Here is a 17655-nt window from a genome sequence, read left to right as displayed (position 1 = left end):
TTATATACAATATTCTCCTTTGGGATGAATACTCAGAGTCCCTATGCAGCAGAATTTTATAGATTCATCTGGGTGATTGGATCTCTATCTGATCTTTGTTTCATGTTTCAGTATTACTGCTTCTAAATAAGTCAGGCCTCTGCTTCACCATCCAGAAACATTTATTACACCATTTATTTATTTATTTATTTATATATTTATTTATTTATTTATTTCACCAAACATTTATTAATTCACCATCCAGAAACATTTATTACACACCTTGTAAGTATGTGCTTTGTGCTTGGTACTCAAAATGCAAAGGTGCATCTTTGATTTCTTGGACATGTGAACCTAGTGGGGGGAAATAGCTATGATAAGGATGCCCACAAAACTTTGTGAAATTGCTAATAAAGGAACATTCCAAGTACTCTGGGAGCACAGAAGAGAGAGAAACTGACTTATCTGGGGAAAGTTTAGAAAATGTTAAAAAGTCTTCAGTGTGGACTCTTAAGTAAAGTAATCATATTTCCTGATTTACCTCAACAGTCTGTTTTGTGCTTGTTTTCCCAGTGTAATTATTAAAACTCCTTCTTTCACAAAGGTATTCTAACGTGCACCTCACACCTACCGGTCCTCTCACCCTTAAAGGATAAAACTAAAAATCTTAGGTGGATCCAGGTTCTAAAACACGCGTACACCCAAGTGAGCAGTTTTGCTTGTATCCTGTAGGTCTGGGGATCCTGCATTTCAGCAGGAAGTGATGTTTTCGAAAGATGACCCAGATGGCAAGTGTGGAGGGTAGACTGGAGAAGAATGCTTGAAGAACACATTTTAGGTGGTTTTTGCAATTGCCCATGGGTAAGCAAACGAGATCCTGAATTCAGCCATGAACCTGGGTCTAGAAGAAAGGAAATCAAGAGCGTAACAGACTTGAGATAAACAGTCCTTTGTTAGTTATAAGATTACATTAATATGTGTAGCTTATTGTGGTTTAGAATGGATACTTCTGCTTTTCTTAGTTATAATTAATATTATATACAATAATCACTTTTTAATAGTATACTTGACACACAATGTTATTTACATTAGTTTTAGGTATACAACACAGTGAGTCAATATCTGTATATGTTATACTATGTATCACTTACATTTCTGTCCTTATTTGAGGCACTTGGTGGAGCATGGCTGGCTGACAGTAGCTTTGCTGGTTTGTTTTGTAGGAGACCAAATTCAACTCAACCCAACAACTGAGAAAAAAATATACATAGAAGCTTTATGATTTTTTAACTCTTATAATAAACTGGTGGTTTAAAATTATTTTTGGCCATTCATTAATACAATATTTAATCTGTGTCTTAAAAGGTAAAGATTTATCAATTTATTCATTTTCCATTCCACTTACTTGTATGTAAAAGTATCACCATTTACCACTCTCAATAGTCTTCATTGGCACTGTGTAGGCAGCTGTTTAACACATTTATGGGAGTCATAAATCCAGCTGTTTTCATTTTCCATTACCCAAGTTCCTATAGTAACCAGTGACATTCAGTGCTGACTTAATGATTCACACTGCACTGAAACTGCTTTTGCTTTTACTCAGATGAGTTTCAATTGCTTAATACCCTATAATTTCCTACCTTTTACATCTTTTCATTCCATACCCATCCTGTCCCAATCCATCCCCCAACGTGTTTCTAAGCTTGAAAATGCAGCAATCAGTTTTTTTTTCCTCAGTGCAATCACCTAATTCAAATACAGTGTTGAAATTCACCTAGCAGATGAGTGCATCTTAGAGACTCCAGATTCCAACAGGTTAACCCGAAGAAATTCTCATTATATAAATGATACCCTAGGGTTTTAATACATCTCTTTTAACTTGAATCACAGAAAATTTAATTGAGCTCTGTTGTGAGCTAGATGATCATATGTCACATTTGAACATTTCCTTATTTATTTTGGAATATAATTTGAACTTCCTTAGGCATGACCTCTTATTATTTCATCAATATAGTGAAATAGCTTTTGCAATGGCCGAATTTGAGTGTCAAGAATGTGATACCAGTGTTATGTGTAGCAGTACAAAAATCACTAGCCTATATGGTCTCTCACTTTTACACTGTCTTAAAGCAATTTCAGCCTGCACTTTCTAACCCATTTGGTAGGGGGTGAAACTCAATAAAATGACAGAATCTTTTTCTCTTAATCTAGTGAAATAGGCTAAGTCAGACAGGCATGGTTTGAATATGGACTCTGCTACTTACCACCCATGCAAATAGAGCAAGTGACAATCTTTACTCTAAAGGAGAGAAAACGAAACCATGGCCCATAAGGCCCAACATGACCTGGCTTTTCCTCACCTCTAAGACATCATCCAATGGCATCCCCACCCCCCAGAGCTCTTTTGCCTGTTCCCTCCTGTCCTGCACTGAAGCCTTCTGCCTATTTCTTGAATATGCCAGACTCATTTGGCAGTTTTTACTTTTAACTCTCCCTCCATCTGGAATGCTCCTTTCCTGGTCCTGCAAGTCAGGTTTTTTTTCATGACTCATGTTTATCTCAAATGTTTTCTCTTAGGAGAGGCCTTTCCTAAAATAGCCTCCTTACATGATTACACAGCCACATTAAGCCTGTTTTTTTTTCTCTATACTTACCACTAGCCAAAATTATCTTATCTACTTGTTAATGTCTTCCTCCTCCCATGAAATTTCCATGAACGAAAAGGCCGTGACTGCTTTGTTCACAGCTGTATCTCCAGGGCTTAAACAATGCCTGGCAAATGGTAGGGACTCATTGAATTTATACTGAATGAATGAATGAATGAATGAATGAATGAATACCTACCTATTTTTCTAAAAGTGTTGTTAGTGAAGTGCTTGACCCAGGGTAGATACTTAAATGGTGGTGTTTATTAGTAACTATACAAGTAATATTGGCTCTCGAAAGCTGTCAAGTGGTTATTTAAGTGTAGAAACTAGGTTACTCAGAAATGAATGATCTTTGTCAATCAACTCCCCACACATTAGCTTACTTGGAATATGCCATCTGTTTCTTTGTGTAATCCTGATTGATACATCCTCTTTGTACACTGGATAAAAGATTCTTATTATTTTTAACATTTGGCATTGTTTTTTCTGGAATAAATTTTCAGGAGTCCTCTTGAATTCAGGTAGGAATAACTACTCTCTTCCTTGTTTCCATGTTTATTATATATATTCATCATAGCCCAGTACACTAGTATATCTTGGTGCTAAAGCGTCGCTAATCTTTACTAGACCATTTCCCTGAGGAGAGGACTTGTGTCTTATCTGCCTGGGTATCTATAATGCCAAGTACAATGCTGAACCTCTTAGAAGTTTCTCAGTCATTGCTGTGGAATAAATGGCCCTGAAGAATATCAAGTATCATATGCATTCTGGGAGTTGGTATTTTTATCACGATCGCCAAGACTTCAAATCCAGGCTCACCATGCTGATGTTAGAATTTAAGTGGAGTAGCACTTAATCTGAGACGGTGATAATGGACACAGCTCACTGCTACAGTATAGCTAAAGAGAGCACAGAAAATAGGTTGTGCTAGTTCCGTGATTCCCAACTGTGGGATTAATATTCAGTGGGTTGGTTAATAACAAGGAAGAAGTTATATAGGAAAGAGATAGGAAAGAATATATAGGAAAGAGTTTCAATTGATAACAGTATTTAAAATTTCCATCCCAAATGACTTTTAATAAATACATACAGTTCTTTTAAATTAGTGGAAAAAGGGGTGCCTGGGTGGCTCAGTCTGTTAAGCATTCGGCTCTTGGTTTCGGCTCAGGTCATGATCTTGCGGTTCATGAGTTTGAGCCCCACATTGGGCTCTGCACTGGGAGTGCAGAGCCTGCTTGGGATTCTCTCTTTCCCTCCCTCTCTCTTTGTCTCTCCTCTGCTTGTGTTCGTTCTCTCTCTCTCTCTCTCTCTCTCTCTCTCATCTCTCATCTCTCATCTCTCAAAATAAATAAACTTAAAAAAAGATAATAGAGTGGAACACAACTTCATGAGTTTGAGCCCCACATTGGGCTCTGCACTGGGAGTGCAGAGCCTGCTTGGGATTCTCTCTTTCCCTCCCTCTCTCTTTGTCTCTCCTCTGCTTGTGTTCGTTCTCTCTCTCTCTCTCTCTCTCTCTCTCTCATCTCTCATCTCTCATCTCTCAAAATAAATAAACTTAAAAAAAGATAATAGAGTGGAACACAACTGACTTATGATTAACAAAGTTTTATGTTAAAATATTGGTCTTTCAGATTCAGAGTTAGATTTCAGTACCTTTTAGAAGGTTTAAAGTTTGTCTTGAAATTTGTGTCTACTTTTTTTTCCCCTTACAGTTGAAACCTCAAAGGAAAAACAACCATGGTAGACTGTGTTTTATAAGGGCAATATGTTAAGGGTGATTAGAAATTATGCCCTAGTTTTATATTAAGTACTGTTAGATATTTTAGAAAGACATATCTTTATTATACATAAGCAAGCTAGCAACATTTTAGATATACTCTAGATATGTAATTAATAACTTAATGGCCCTAACGTTAGTATTAGGAATATGTATTGTTCTTCATTGCTTTTGTAATGATATTAAAAGAGTAAATTAAAATTCACCCACATGGCAGAAGAAGAAGAAAGCAGTTCTATTACTCGTTTAAATGTCTCTTAAGACAAATTTACATAACATAATTCAAATAACCCTACTTAGTCATACCAAGCTTTCAGTGAAAGTCTTGTTTCGGGCTTCAAATCTTCCAGGCTTGGTATGCATTAACCTGCATAGATTATTTTATTCCTTCTTCAGGGAGAGAAGACTACACTGAAGTCCAGTAAGCATTTAATGACTTTCATAGTTAATTTGGTGAAAGGTTTTAGAGTCAGTATTTTACGGAACTTGGGATTTCAGATCCGGGTCTTTGGAACCTCAAAAGGCTAATATGTGAGAGTAGAGCTGGCCCTAGACATGGGAAAGTAGGAAGCCACCTGTGGTGTGTGCTTTGAGGGGAAAAAAGAAAGGTCTGCCTGCCAACACAGGTCTACCTATTAACCTAAGCTGATGCCTACAGTTTCTCATTAATATCACTTATTTGGAATCAAAAGAATCTCTCCTAATAACTGCCTTAATATAAACATTCAAGCCCTGATAGTGAATTCCTATTAATCAACAAGCATTGGTCAACTCTTAAACATTGGTGAGTTCAGAAGTGAAAGTGATGCCCTCCCCTCACTAGAATTCCATCCTTCTTTCTTTCCACTCCAATTCTCATTCGTGAGCATTCTTTGTCGTATCTGCAAAAATATTAGCATTTTCCAAAGGTGTCCTGCACTTCCATCAGGACCATTTACCTCCATCACCTCCATCAGGATCACCTCTGGGATTTGCTGAAGTGCAAACTACTAGTGCACTTGCCGGGCCTGCTGTACCAGCAACGCTAGCGACAAGATTATAGAATACGCACTGAAATATTTTTAGGCTTCCTAAGGAATCACTGACCTATTTGTTGATGGCTCTTATCTATATCTTGGGGTCCTACCTCTTTCTTTTTTAAAAAATTAAGATATAATTCACATACCATACAATTCACCGTTTTAAAGACTATGCAATTCAGTTGCTTTTAGTATATTCACAAGGCTGTATAAGCATCACCATTAACTGGAAAAGTTTTGAGGCAAATGCTGTGGAGAATTCAGGTATGTGGGAGAGTCAATAAGAAAGGAACTGAAAGGATTGGATATGTTGATTAAATGTTACAGATGCTCAGGTTAGATATTGCATGTTTTTGTCACTTTGAATAGTAGCATTCAAGATGTCTCTGGGGAAATGGTACACAGCGCTGGGAGTGGGGACAGAGCACAAGGATGGTTCTCAGTTTAAAACACGAGTCATCCGTCAGCCTAATGTCTTTGTTGTGTATGTGTGTGGCTTTTACATAGGAGAGCATGAAAGGAACAATTCATCCCAAGCAATACGCTTGTCATGGTGGTCCCTGTGGCTCCTCAGGTGAAAGAGCTGCTTTGGGCCCTTTCCTTTTTGCAATCCTTAATACAAACTGTGTAGAGGCCTGCTCTGTGCATTGTCGGAGGGGAGACTCAGCCTTATTAGGCTCAGTGTCTCCAGTGCTCGCCATAGTCTCTACAGGCAGGTGTAAGACATTAGCTCATGGCCTCCTCACTGACTGGAACTGAACAACTCCCATACATACGAACTCTAAAAACACAGTACAATGCTGTTCTGAGTCACAGGCATTAAACATGAAATTCTTACCCTCCACCCTCAATGATAAGAGTTTATATTTTTTAGTTGAGATTTAAGAATAGCATACACACACACACACACACACACATAGGATTGTCTACTTAGTATCTGCCAAATATCTGTGGATTTTCTTTTTAGTAATTTCATTTTATGAAGTCTCTCTCTCTCTCTTTTTTCATGTTTATTTGTCTTGAGAGGGGTGAGGGGCAGAGGGAGAGGGAGAGGGAGAGGGAGAGGGAGAGGGAGAGAGAGAGAGAGAGAGAGAGAGAGAATCCCAAGCAGGCTCTGTGCTGTCCATGTGGGGCTCGATGTGGGGCTCTATCTCAGAAACACTGAGATGATGGCCTGAGCTGAAGTCAAGAATCAGATGCTTACCTGACTGAGCCACCCAGATGCCCCTGAAATTTCTCTTTTTAAACACTGCAGCAACATGTGGGTCAAGTCAGTACAATGAGGAAGTCAGAGTGATGCCTGTAAGCCACTAATAGCTTAGGGTTTTTAAAAATTTAGTTGAAATGTAATGGTCATTTCTTTATGGCACAAATTAACGTGAAGACTTTGGTATGGTCTGAATTAGATTAATTCATGGATGGATGACTTGTATTTAATGAAAGCTGTTATTTAGGAGCCCAGATGCTTTTTTTGTGGGCCAAGTGTTGATACACCAGTCAGAGATTTGACTCTATTCCAAGCTACTGTGTGAGTGAGGGTCTACAACCATGCTCACTTTGAAAAACAGTAAAGCCAAGTTAGTTAAGCTAAATTCCAAATTTATAACTCATCTTTTCCAATCAATTATGTGACTAAATTAAAAATATGTTTACCAAACTGATCTGGATATAGAAGAATTTAAGTATCAAAAACATTTCCATGTCTGAGTGGCAAGTAACGTATTTACCTTTGGTATTTTAATGAAGACTTGTAGAATTTTCTTATGCCCTTAACTAGTACTTGATGTGTTTAGACCAAGGTTGCAAATTCCAGGCTGAAGTGAAGTTCCTTTATTCTACCCTCTCCCAAACTTGCAAGTGTCTCAGGAGGGAAGATTTTAATGAAAGTGCCTTCTCAGCCTTTGCTATTGCATCTAGCCAGACACTGGAATACTTGTTATTGGCAAGTTGAAAAATTTTAAATCATGAAAGATTTACATGAATGATATAAGGTTTGAAATGGTTTATGGCATGTTCATTCACACTAAATCAGCCTTTGCCTTTTTAGGCTTTTCTTTCAAGACACTTATGCAAATCCAAAATGACAAGAATGGGTTTAAAGTGATTTTCAGCATCTGAAGATTAGCACAAGATGACAGACTCATAAAGTGCTGGGCCTTTTTTTTTTGAGGCTGAAAACTTCCAGACATGGTAAGATGGAGCAGACTGGAATGAGAATAGATAAACAGATTAGAGCTATTAATTTCATCTTTGTTATTAAAGCAGCTCAATTCCTTACTCTCGGGATGCATTCATGGTCCTTCCATGGGCATTGGGAGGCAATACTATCTTTGGCAAACACACTTCTCTGCCCAAAGGTTATCTTCTGTGTTCTCCTTGTTGTGTTACATTGAACTAAGCATGGAAGAGTTTTGAATATTATGCAAAAGCTTTATGGCAAAGGGCTGAATTTGACCCAGTTCTCCACAGAAGTTGATTTTTCTCATAAAAGCAAAAAACAATTTTACTGTGTACTTTTTAGACATTTTAAAATGTGATTAATTGCATATCAGTCAGTAGAATTTGATTGCTAATTGATTTTCAAACATTTGTTTTCATTTCCTCATATTGCCTCCATCAATAGGGTCAAGGAGAGTGAAGAGCAAAGTGTTGGTATTTAGTCACTCAATCATCTAATAGTCTCGTGGAGAATATAGAGAACTGGATAGGAGTTAGAGTTAAACACTGTTCGTGCTATGGAGGCAAAATTAAAGTTGTGGTGTATTTTCCAAAGGTAGTAGCACCAATATCATCCATCCATCCTGCCTGCTCTTTTGGAATGTGGCCTTGACCACCCCCATCAAGAGCTGGAGTCTAATTCTCCTTCCCTTGCTTCTGGTTTGCCCACAGTCATACTCTTGTTTCCAATAAAATGAGACAGAAATAATGCTGTTGGATTTCTGAGGCTAGGTTGGAAGCGTGACAGCTGCCTTGGACTCGTGGAATCTCCCTTTCTAGATGATCTTAGAATGTTCCTTCTCTGAAACCAGCATTCTGTACCTCCCTTTGACCTGGGCAAGTGAGTCTGCTCCAAGCTTTGTGATTCAGGGTGTTGTTACACTTTGGAATGCCTTCCTTGGAATTTTCTAAGACCTGTCTGGTGCCTAGGACTAGTTGGGGCTGGCAATGCTATCTGGACAAGATACTTCAGGCCAGACTGAACCATGTGTGGACCCTCATACTTGTTTCTCCACTCCTCTACTCCACACATGGTGTCGACCAGAAAAACGAGAGGATTTGTGACCACGGAGTTGTCTAGAGGCTGTGTGGCTGGGTCCAGTTTCCAAAGGGCAACTGGATGAGCAGTTTGCTCCTGATAGCTTGTGATATATTTATTTTGTGTGATCATGTCAGAGTGGTACTGACATGCTGACTTGGGTTGACTCAGTCTCATACTGGGCATAAAGGAGTCTAAGAGCTCAGGACTAATGACAGTCTATCAGTGACTCCTGGGGTCCAGGTGTCATCCATGTGGCAACTGCAGTGCAGACTTCAGCCTATGGCTCTGTGAGCCTTCAGGTCTGCTGGATGAATATATAACTAATTATACATAACTTACACCAATGGAAATGCTCCTTTCCCTTTGCTTACACACTTACTAGAAAATGATAACAGATAGACACACATACACACACACATACACACATAGAAAAAAAATCCCCAAACCATGGTCAAATGATAAAACAATCTGCAGAACAAGACTCGGGTCTCTACAGGTTGAATGTTGAACAAAGCATAAATAAGTAATTGAAAGAGCTAGAGGAAGACATGGAACTTAGACAAATGTTTGCATTTATTATTTCAGTATCAAGGGATGCGAAACATTAGACTGTGGGCATGGACCTGAATGGCTGAAAAAAGAGTGGGGTGAAAGTCACTGAAGTTTCCAAGGAAATGGAGGGACTCACAGTAGTGGCTTTAAATGTAAGAAAGAACATTTAAAATATAAACCAAAATTAATTATACATAACTAGATTTTTATATATGTTCTTAATGCCAGATGAAGGATGTTTCTAGTGTATGAATTTTAAAAGAAATTTAAGGGAAATGAAATTATTAATTTCATTAATAGCTATTGATAATTAATTTCATAACTAGAATCCTGAAATTCAGGAGGAATAAAAACTTTAAAAGGATTTTATTTGAGGATCAATAAATATAAAATGTGTCAGCTATGTTTTCTTATTTCTTATTATTTTTTTAGCTTTTTAATGTTTATTTTTATTTTTGAGAGAGAGAGAGAGAGAGAGAGAGAGACAGAGACAGACAGACACCGAGCATGAGCAGAGGGGCAGAGAGAGAGGGAGGCACAGAATCCAAAGCAGGCTTCAGGCTCTGAGCTTTCAGCACAGAGCCTGACATGGGGCTTGAACTCACGAACTGTGAGATCAAGACCTGAGCTGAAGTCAGACGTTTAACTCACTGAGCTACCCAGGCACCCATCAGCTATGTTTTACTTAAATAATAGTGTCTGTATTTAGAAACGAAAATAATTTTAGGAATTATGTTTTAGTCTCAATGATTTTTCCAGTTTGTATCCTAACAATATACTTTGCAACAAAAAAGCTCCTCTCTGCTGATAACTTCCATGACAAGGTCAATGTAACATTTTAATTCATAAGTAAACCACTATTTGTCTTCAGCAACTTTTAATAACTGAAATGGAGCTTAACATTTTTAAATAAGTTTTTACAATGAATGTCCATGTGTTGTTACAATATTTTTATTAAGAAAAAAATAATCATTGCTAAGCAGCAACTTCACTTGGCAGCTAATAATAAATAATCAAGGACAATTTAAAAACTAATAAAAATTTCAGTTCTACCATTGTCCAATTTCTCATTTTCCTCTTGTGTAATGTGGTGATAACAGTACCTTTATATGTTAGAGAATTGACAGAAACAACAATAAAAATAACATAATTTGGCTCCTTCACCTAGAAAGTACTCAGACATGTAACTTATTCCATCCAGGAAGGCATAGTTCCTGTCTTTTACGACCTAATGGCTGATAATTCCGTGACTAACAGCTCAGAGATGGGAATAATTGAAAGTGCTCTCTGCACATTAGAGAAATGATCCATTAAAACCAAGATACATTGTTTTAGGAAAAATTCTGAGACCAACAACTACGAAGTAAAGACTTTTTAAACCCAAGTATAGTATAAACATACTTAGGAATTGTAATGAGATACAAATTGTAAATGAGTCCAGCAAAAGGAGGTTGTATCCCAAAAAGCAGAGAGAATACAATTAATTCTGAAGAGAATGGTAATCCTTTGGCCTTACAAATGAACACATTCTTACTGATTATTAGAAAGTCAGGATTTGATTTCTGCGTTTTCAATAGGATTTAAATAAAAACTAGTGGGCTAGACAGAAGGTCAAAGAAGAGGTTTAAATTTAGGGTGGCCCTACTCCCCACTTTATACTTATTCTAACACAACTATTTGTGAATGATACATTACATGGTTGCCCCATTTCTTACCCATTTTCCAGTAGATGAACATGATTATGAAGAAGATATTCAGCAGCTTTTTTCCCCCATCACCCCAGTACCTAAAGGAAGAAGCTGAAAAAGAGATGGAATTTTCTGGTCTTACCATATGGCACTTCTTTTACTAATATCCCTCAATGGCTTCATATTCACCCCTAAAGTTCAAAATGTGCACTGTGGATCACGAGGCTATTCATAACCTGGTACCTGCTTATCTTCCCAGGCTCACCTTTTTCTACTTCTTTCTTTAATCTGAACTCCTCAGTCACACCTAACTTCTTGGGATTTGTATTTGTATTTTTATTTTTTAAACCAACACTCTCTTGCTTTTGCTTGGGTCCTCTCACTTGTCTGTTTCATTCCATGCTTCCCATCCTGTGCTTCTCTTTGTGAACTCCCAGTTGCCCTAGCATCCTCAGTTCAGGTGTAACTTCCCCCAGAAAGCAGTTCCTGGACCACTCACACCTGGGTCAGGGGCCATCTAGTCTAAGTGCTTCTGTAGCACTTTGGGGTTACTGCAGTCATGACACTTGTCCCAATGTGTTTTACGTCTCTGTTTACTGTATGCCTCATTTGATTGAACATTCCACGAACACAGGGCCTGTTGTATAGTCAGGGGGTAGTCCAGTACTTAGCCCTTAAAATGACTATATACTGAATTGGTTTGTTGAATTAAAGATACTCTCTAGCATTAAGACTTTCTGAGTTTACAATAACTGGTCAGGTTGGAACAAAAATAAATTTGAGTTATAATCTATAATTCAGCCTTGAATAATCATAGAAGCTTGTGGGATTGGTCAAGTCTATCTCCCTTTTTCTAACCTGAACCATAAGTGCCCAGATGATGTTTGCCTTGTTTATCTTTAAATCTCTAGGGGTGGGCAGAGCACAACTCCTTTGGCAAGGTTACTGCATTATTATAAGAATAATGGATATTGAGGACTTTACAAGAAGTAATTTAAAAACAATTTTTAAAATATTTATTTATTTTTGAGAGAGACAGAGATGGCACGTGAGTGGAGGGGAAGAGAGACAGGGAGACACAGAATCTGAAGCAGGCTCCAGGCTCTGAGCTGTCAGCACAGAACCTGACATGCAGCTCGAACTAGGGACTGTGAGATCATGACCTGAGCCAAAGTTGGAAGCTTAACCAACTGAGCCACCCTGGTACCCTGAGAAGTAATTTTTTAAAAGTATAAGGTCTTAATACTTTGTGTATTAGACCTCTTTTCCCCTCCAGAAATGCAGATGGTTTTTAGTACAGCCATACATTTGTTATTAGAAAAGGGCTATTTTTGTATGGAAAACCGATGTCAGAATACTGAAGCATATGTGTTGGCATGTATATCCAACAATGTCTTATTCCATGGGGTACTAACTCTAGCAAGCATTACTGTTTCTTTTTTTAAATATTAAAAAAATTTTAATGATTATTTTTGAGAGAGAGAGAGAAAGAGACAGAGCATGAGCAGGGGAGGGGAAGAAAGAGAGGTCATTAATGTTACGAGGTTAAACATAAATATTTCTATTAATAGGCTAGAAGTGGAACAAATCATCTGAATATGGTCAACTAATCTATGATATTAAATATGGAAAACTTAGTTTGAAAAATCAGATTCCATGGGATGGTGAACGAGGCTCACACGTTCAAGCAGGAGACCTACACGTAAGGCTGGTAGACCTTAGAGATGGAATCAAATGGAGCACCTCCAAATACATGTTTATTCATCAATCCATTAATTTAATAAAATATTCGTAAAACTCTATCACCTAGTTCTTGTGAGTGCTAATAATAAGCACTGTGAAAAAAACAAAATATAAAATAGGACCTTTTCCCATAGTCCCTACTAAAAAAAAAATGAGCAAACATGTTTTTATGAAACAACAAACATATTTTAAGTATGAAAAAACATAAGTGCCTTAAGGTATCACTGAAATTTTGCTTTCATATTGGAATGATGACACTGATAACATAGATAAGTCTTAAAAGGTACAGGACAGAGTAAGCATGCCTCTGTGAAGTACTTACTAGAGATGAATACAGCTACGCCGGTGATTTTTAGGCTTGCTTAAGAACCATGGAGATCTTAATCTTGAAATTTTGTTGTTTTGTGTCACATTCTACGACTATGTTCTTAAATTTTTTTGTTGGGGGCGTATCCATCCCTTTGGTAGTCTATTGAAATACATGTTCCTAAAATACGCAGAGCAGAAATGAGATATAGTATGGTGAGTGTTGTGAGATGAATTGTGTTCATTCAAAATTCATATTTTGAAATCCTAACTCCCAGTATCTCAGAATGTAACATTTTTGGAAATAGATCTGCTTTAGATGTCGTTAGTAAAGCTGAGGTCATACTGAAGTAGAGTGGACCTTTATCCAACATGAACTCGAGTCCTTATGGAAGGGACTCACACACAGAATACCTTGTGAATATTGGAGTTAATGCTGCCACAAGCTAAGGGATTAGCTAGAAAGGCCTGGAACAGATCTTTCCTTAGCGCCTTTGGAGAGAGCATGGCTCTGCTGATACCTTGGTCTTAGACTTGTAGTTTCCAGAATATTGAGACAATTTCTGTTGTTTAAGCCACTCAGTTTGTGATCCTTTGTTATGGCCATCTTGGCAAACTAATACAGTGGGGAAGGAAAATAATCTTGTCCAAAATTCTTGATTAAGCCTTTAGATTATTATTATATAAAAATAATAGGTATGTTAGGGTTTTGTTGCCCAGAAATATTCTGGAAGTGGAGTGATAATTGGGAAGTAAGTTAATGGTTAAGGGAAACAATATTGTTTATGGAAAATGGGCTTTTGAATCAGAATGACCTTGGTCCAAAATCGAGCTCTGCTGTTATTAGCTGTGTCACCTACACAACATTAACCTACCGAGTGTTCTTATCGGTGGAGGGGTAATGATAGTAAATGTCTGCCTCATGTAGTTAAGGAGATGAAAAAAGATAATATCTGAAAATAAGACATCTTAAAACAGTGCTATGTACTATGCAAGTATTCAAAGAATGAAAACTCTCATTAGTATCTGTTATTATTATTATCCTTTATTAGTTTAAGCTTTTAAGAATTCTGCCTCAGGAAGAGAGCAAAACTAGTACCATTATTACTTTTCCCCCTTTATATTAGATGTGCAACATTATTGGTTTGATGGGTAGAAGAGAATTATGGATGTATCATTATGAACCTCACCAGGCAATTTATTGGTAGATAGAATTTATAGTTTTATAAAGTAATTTAACTTTTAAATAAATAGTTTATCTATAACCTAATGTAGCACTGACTCATCCCTGAAGAAACAGGTTTACTGAATCAAACATTTTCAGCCTAGGATGATCTACTTACATAATATTTTTTTGTGTCCCAGGACATTTTACTTCATACATGCAAATGAATGCAGTAGGAGAGCAGTCAACTTAAGAATGTTATTTTTTAATAATAAAGGTAATAATATTTTATGTTATAAATATAGCAAATATAAAGAAGAAAATAAAAGTCACTCTTCACTATAGTAGCTATAAATAAAAATCTCACTAACTTCCTGATGTATATCCATATATGTGTGTGTCTTTTATGTATATAACATATATACATATGTGTGTGAATAAAAATGGATAAATAGGTCTGTCGAAATTATTTTATAATTTTTATTTTTTTAAAAAAACTTTTATATTTCAAACATGAAATATGTTCAAACAAGGCCACTTTAAATATGCTTCCATATATTTGTATATTCCAAAATTGAGTAACCAGTCCCATATTTTATACATTTACATTATCTTAAAACATTGAAAATCATTGGTATGACTATTATTCTTCATGAATGTTTCTGATTATTTCCTTAAATTCCTGAAAGTTTGAGTTGTTTACAGATTGTATGAACCTTGCTTTCTGGTGACTGATCTCTAAAAAACACAGAAAAACCAAAAAACAATCTAAGAAATCTGACTTGGGATGCATTTTCACAAAAAGCCTGTTAAGACTAAATGCAGTGAAAAATAAAGTTGTGGTTAAATAGCCAATAGATTTGTGACGTATGAAAATCAAATTATCAGGCTTTTTGTTTTAGTGTTCTATACACATGGTCTTTGGTTATCTGGACCCCAAATTGGTCAGAAAATGTCATTCTCTCATCATTGCCATCATCATTGTTATAATAGGTAACATTCTTGAAACTGCAGTAGGTGCTTTCTGTCTTATTTTAATCTTTTCTGTAACACAATGTAGAAGGTATTACCATGCCCATTTTGGATAGGAGAAAGCAGTCTAAAAAATATTAAGTAACTTTATAACATCTCACAATAAACAGCATAGAAGTTGAAAGTCAAGCCCAGGGCTGTCTGACTTTAGAGCACAGGACTTTATCCATTATGTCCTAAGACCTAGCCAAATCTCAGAAATTCCCGGAATTCTCAAACTTATTCACAGTTTGAATAGGTTGTAATCTCTCTTAAGCATCTCTTATACTTTTATTCATGTTTATCCCACCTCAAAATTGTGTTTCTACTTTCAGGATGGTGCTAGATCCTGTGAAATAGCTAAGCTCTGGTAGTATGTTTCAGAGCATTTGAGAAGGGTAGACCATGGCAAACCTTGCCTATGTCCCATGCTCCTGATGTTTCCTGGTACAGACAATGTGTTCTGTACCCTTTCAGTCTATAACCTTAGGATGAATCCAGAAATTATGTAATTAAAATATATTTTAAAAACATTATTGATGATGCCAGGGATGGAAAATGAAGGTTTTTATTTTTGCCTTAGTATGAGGAACATATGTAGCTGTTAAAATCTTGTAAACTTGATATTGACATCCAACCTTGTTATAATTCTCAGCAACATCAAAAGGAAATGTTTAAATATCACACATATTGCACAAAAATAATCTCTGTACATTGACTAAAGGCAAAGTAAAAAAAAAAGCATACATTTAGAGAAAATAATTTACATAATATTTTGAAAGTTTAAGAAATGTTATGAGAGCTATGGATAAGTCTAAGCGATGCTAACACCACAAATGAGGTTGTTCAAATTTGATTATGAAATTAGGTAGAGAATTTGGACAATTAGTCTTCCTTTCAAGTGGTTATTTCAGTATTATTAGATTGATCTAAATTCATTTATTGAGAACTATATTTTATCCTGGACTTAGAAAATAGACTAAAAGGAATAAAGTACAAAGGTTTGTAGTCATCTTTAAACTATTTGACCCTGGCCCTATCTGTATAGTTTATGTTCTTGACAATCCAGTAGGCTGCCTCTCTAAATTTATTCCGATTTGAAATGTAAAAGTTAAGCTTTACAGGAGTAGTTTGTATCTCAAGAAAATGAAAGCAGATGGATTTTCAGAGTTCCCATTGATGTATTTATCACAATATAAAGATGAGAGAGAGGAAAAAAATGAATGAATGAATATGAATTCCTTCCATCTTTTATTTTTGGCTCTTCTTTGTGAGAATGTTGGAAAACCAGAAAGATGATACATGGCTAACCTTTGGTTGTTCTCTAATATCTAATGAAAATTCAAATCTGCTTGAGCCACAGGCTTTGCATTGTGGGATGGAGGAGTGATATTTTGGTTTTGCTAAATCTAAGGTTCTGCATAATATCCAGATTTATTGTCGAATAGGGGGTTTGGAGAGAGTTGTTAGACCATTAAGAGAAGAGTGCTCATTACAATGCCTAGCACAGAAGATGACACTCAGTAAGTGCTTTCTTTTTCCCTTGTAGGCAGTAAGAATAGAGGGAAAAATTCTGGGGAAATAATTTAGGATAAAGAGCAGAATTGAATCTGATGAAAGACATTAAATGTACTTTGTCTTGTCTTTCTCCATCTCACAAACCAATTCTTGTGATATCCAGAATTTCTATCAGAAAGGGACTGATATCTGACATTGTTTGGTTAAGTAACAAAATTAGTGTTTTGTATAAGTGTATCTCAGGCTTTTAAAAAATAATATATGAGAATGAACATTTTGGTGAATTACCTTAGTCTTACATGCTTAACAGGATTCCTATAATGGTAGGCCTAATGTAGTGTTGGGAGACAATTCTCCAAGGTCTGTCACATTTCTAAACATTTTGTGAGGCACTAATGGGTCTTTATTCTAGACTGTCTTATGAAGGATGTCTGAATAGTGAACAGCCTTGAAAAATAGTCTCCGTCCAGAGGGAAGAGCAGGCATGATTACCGCATACTTAAAAGATTCAGTTTCTCTAAGATATGAGTTTCTTCTAATGCAATTCACTGTGCATGTAAGCATTTGAGGGCATCTGTATCACCTCCACAGGACTTGGAGGAAAGGGGAACTGCTGTGCTGCAAATATGATGATGTTCCTGCTGCTTGCTGTGCCATAAACAATGAAAGTCCTTTGTTTCTGACCCGGGAATCTCATGTCTTCTGCCAGCATCGATGAAACTGGCAAGCTAACTTGCTATTTTGGGAATATGGTGAGCTCAGACCCTTCAGTTATTATTGATAGGTTTTCAACAAACACCAGTTGAGGAACTGAACAGTTTTTCTGGTAAAGTAAAAATAGAACTTAATTTATAAAGTTGAATTACAATTAAAAAATGTGTATACTGGATATATCTTTACTGACTAGATACAAGGTATATTTTTACTGACTGGATTCAGGATTGTCTTTCAGAACTGAAAAGAAAAAAAAACCATACTGACATTTGTTAA

General features: G+C 36.5%; 2 long non-coding RNA genes across 2 annotated transcripts in view; one reads left to right on the top strand and one right to left on the bottom strand.

The window, feature by feature from the left end:
* Nucleotides 1-12822, top strand: part of LOC123386065 — a 156341-nt gene extending 143519 nt beyond the window's left edge. The window contains exons 2-3 of the long non-coding RNA XR_006599568.1: nt 7471-7613; nt 12494-12822. This is a non-coding gene — a long non-coding RNA (uncharacterized LOC123386065). The remainder of the gene's footprint in view (nt 1-7470; nt 7614-12493) is intronic.
* On the bottom strand, nt 225-11033 carry LOC123386064. Its single transcript, XR_006599567.1, has 3 exons — nt 10950-11033; nt 1131-1229; nt 225-880 (listed from the first exon to the last, which is right to left on the bottom strand). It is a non-coding gene; the product is annotated as an uncharacterized LOC123386064 (long non-coding RNA).
* Nucleotides 12823-17655: the final 4833 nt, after the last annotated feature.

The sequence above is a fragment of the Felis catus genome, chromosome B3 (assembly GCF_018350175.1).
Source record: "Felis catus isolate Fca126 chromosome B3, F.catus_Fca126_mat1.0, whole genome shotgun sequence".
NCBI classification, from domain to species: Eukaryota; Metazoa; Chordata; class Mammalia; order Carnivora; family Felidae; genus Felis; species Felis catus.
This window is presented reverse-complemented; position numbering and strand designations above follow the sequence as displayed.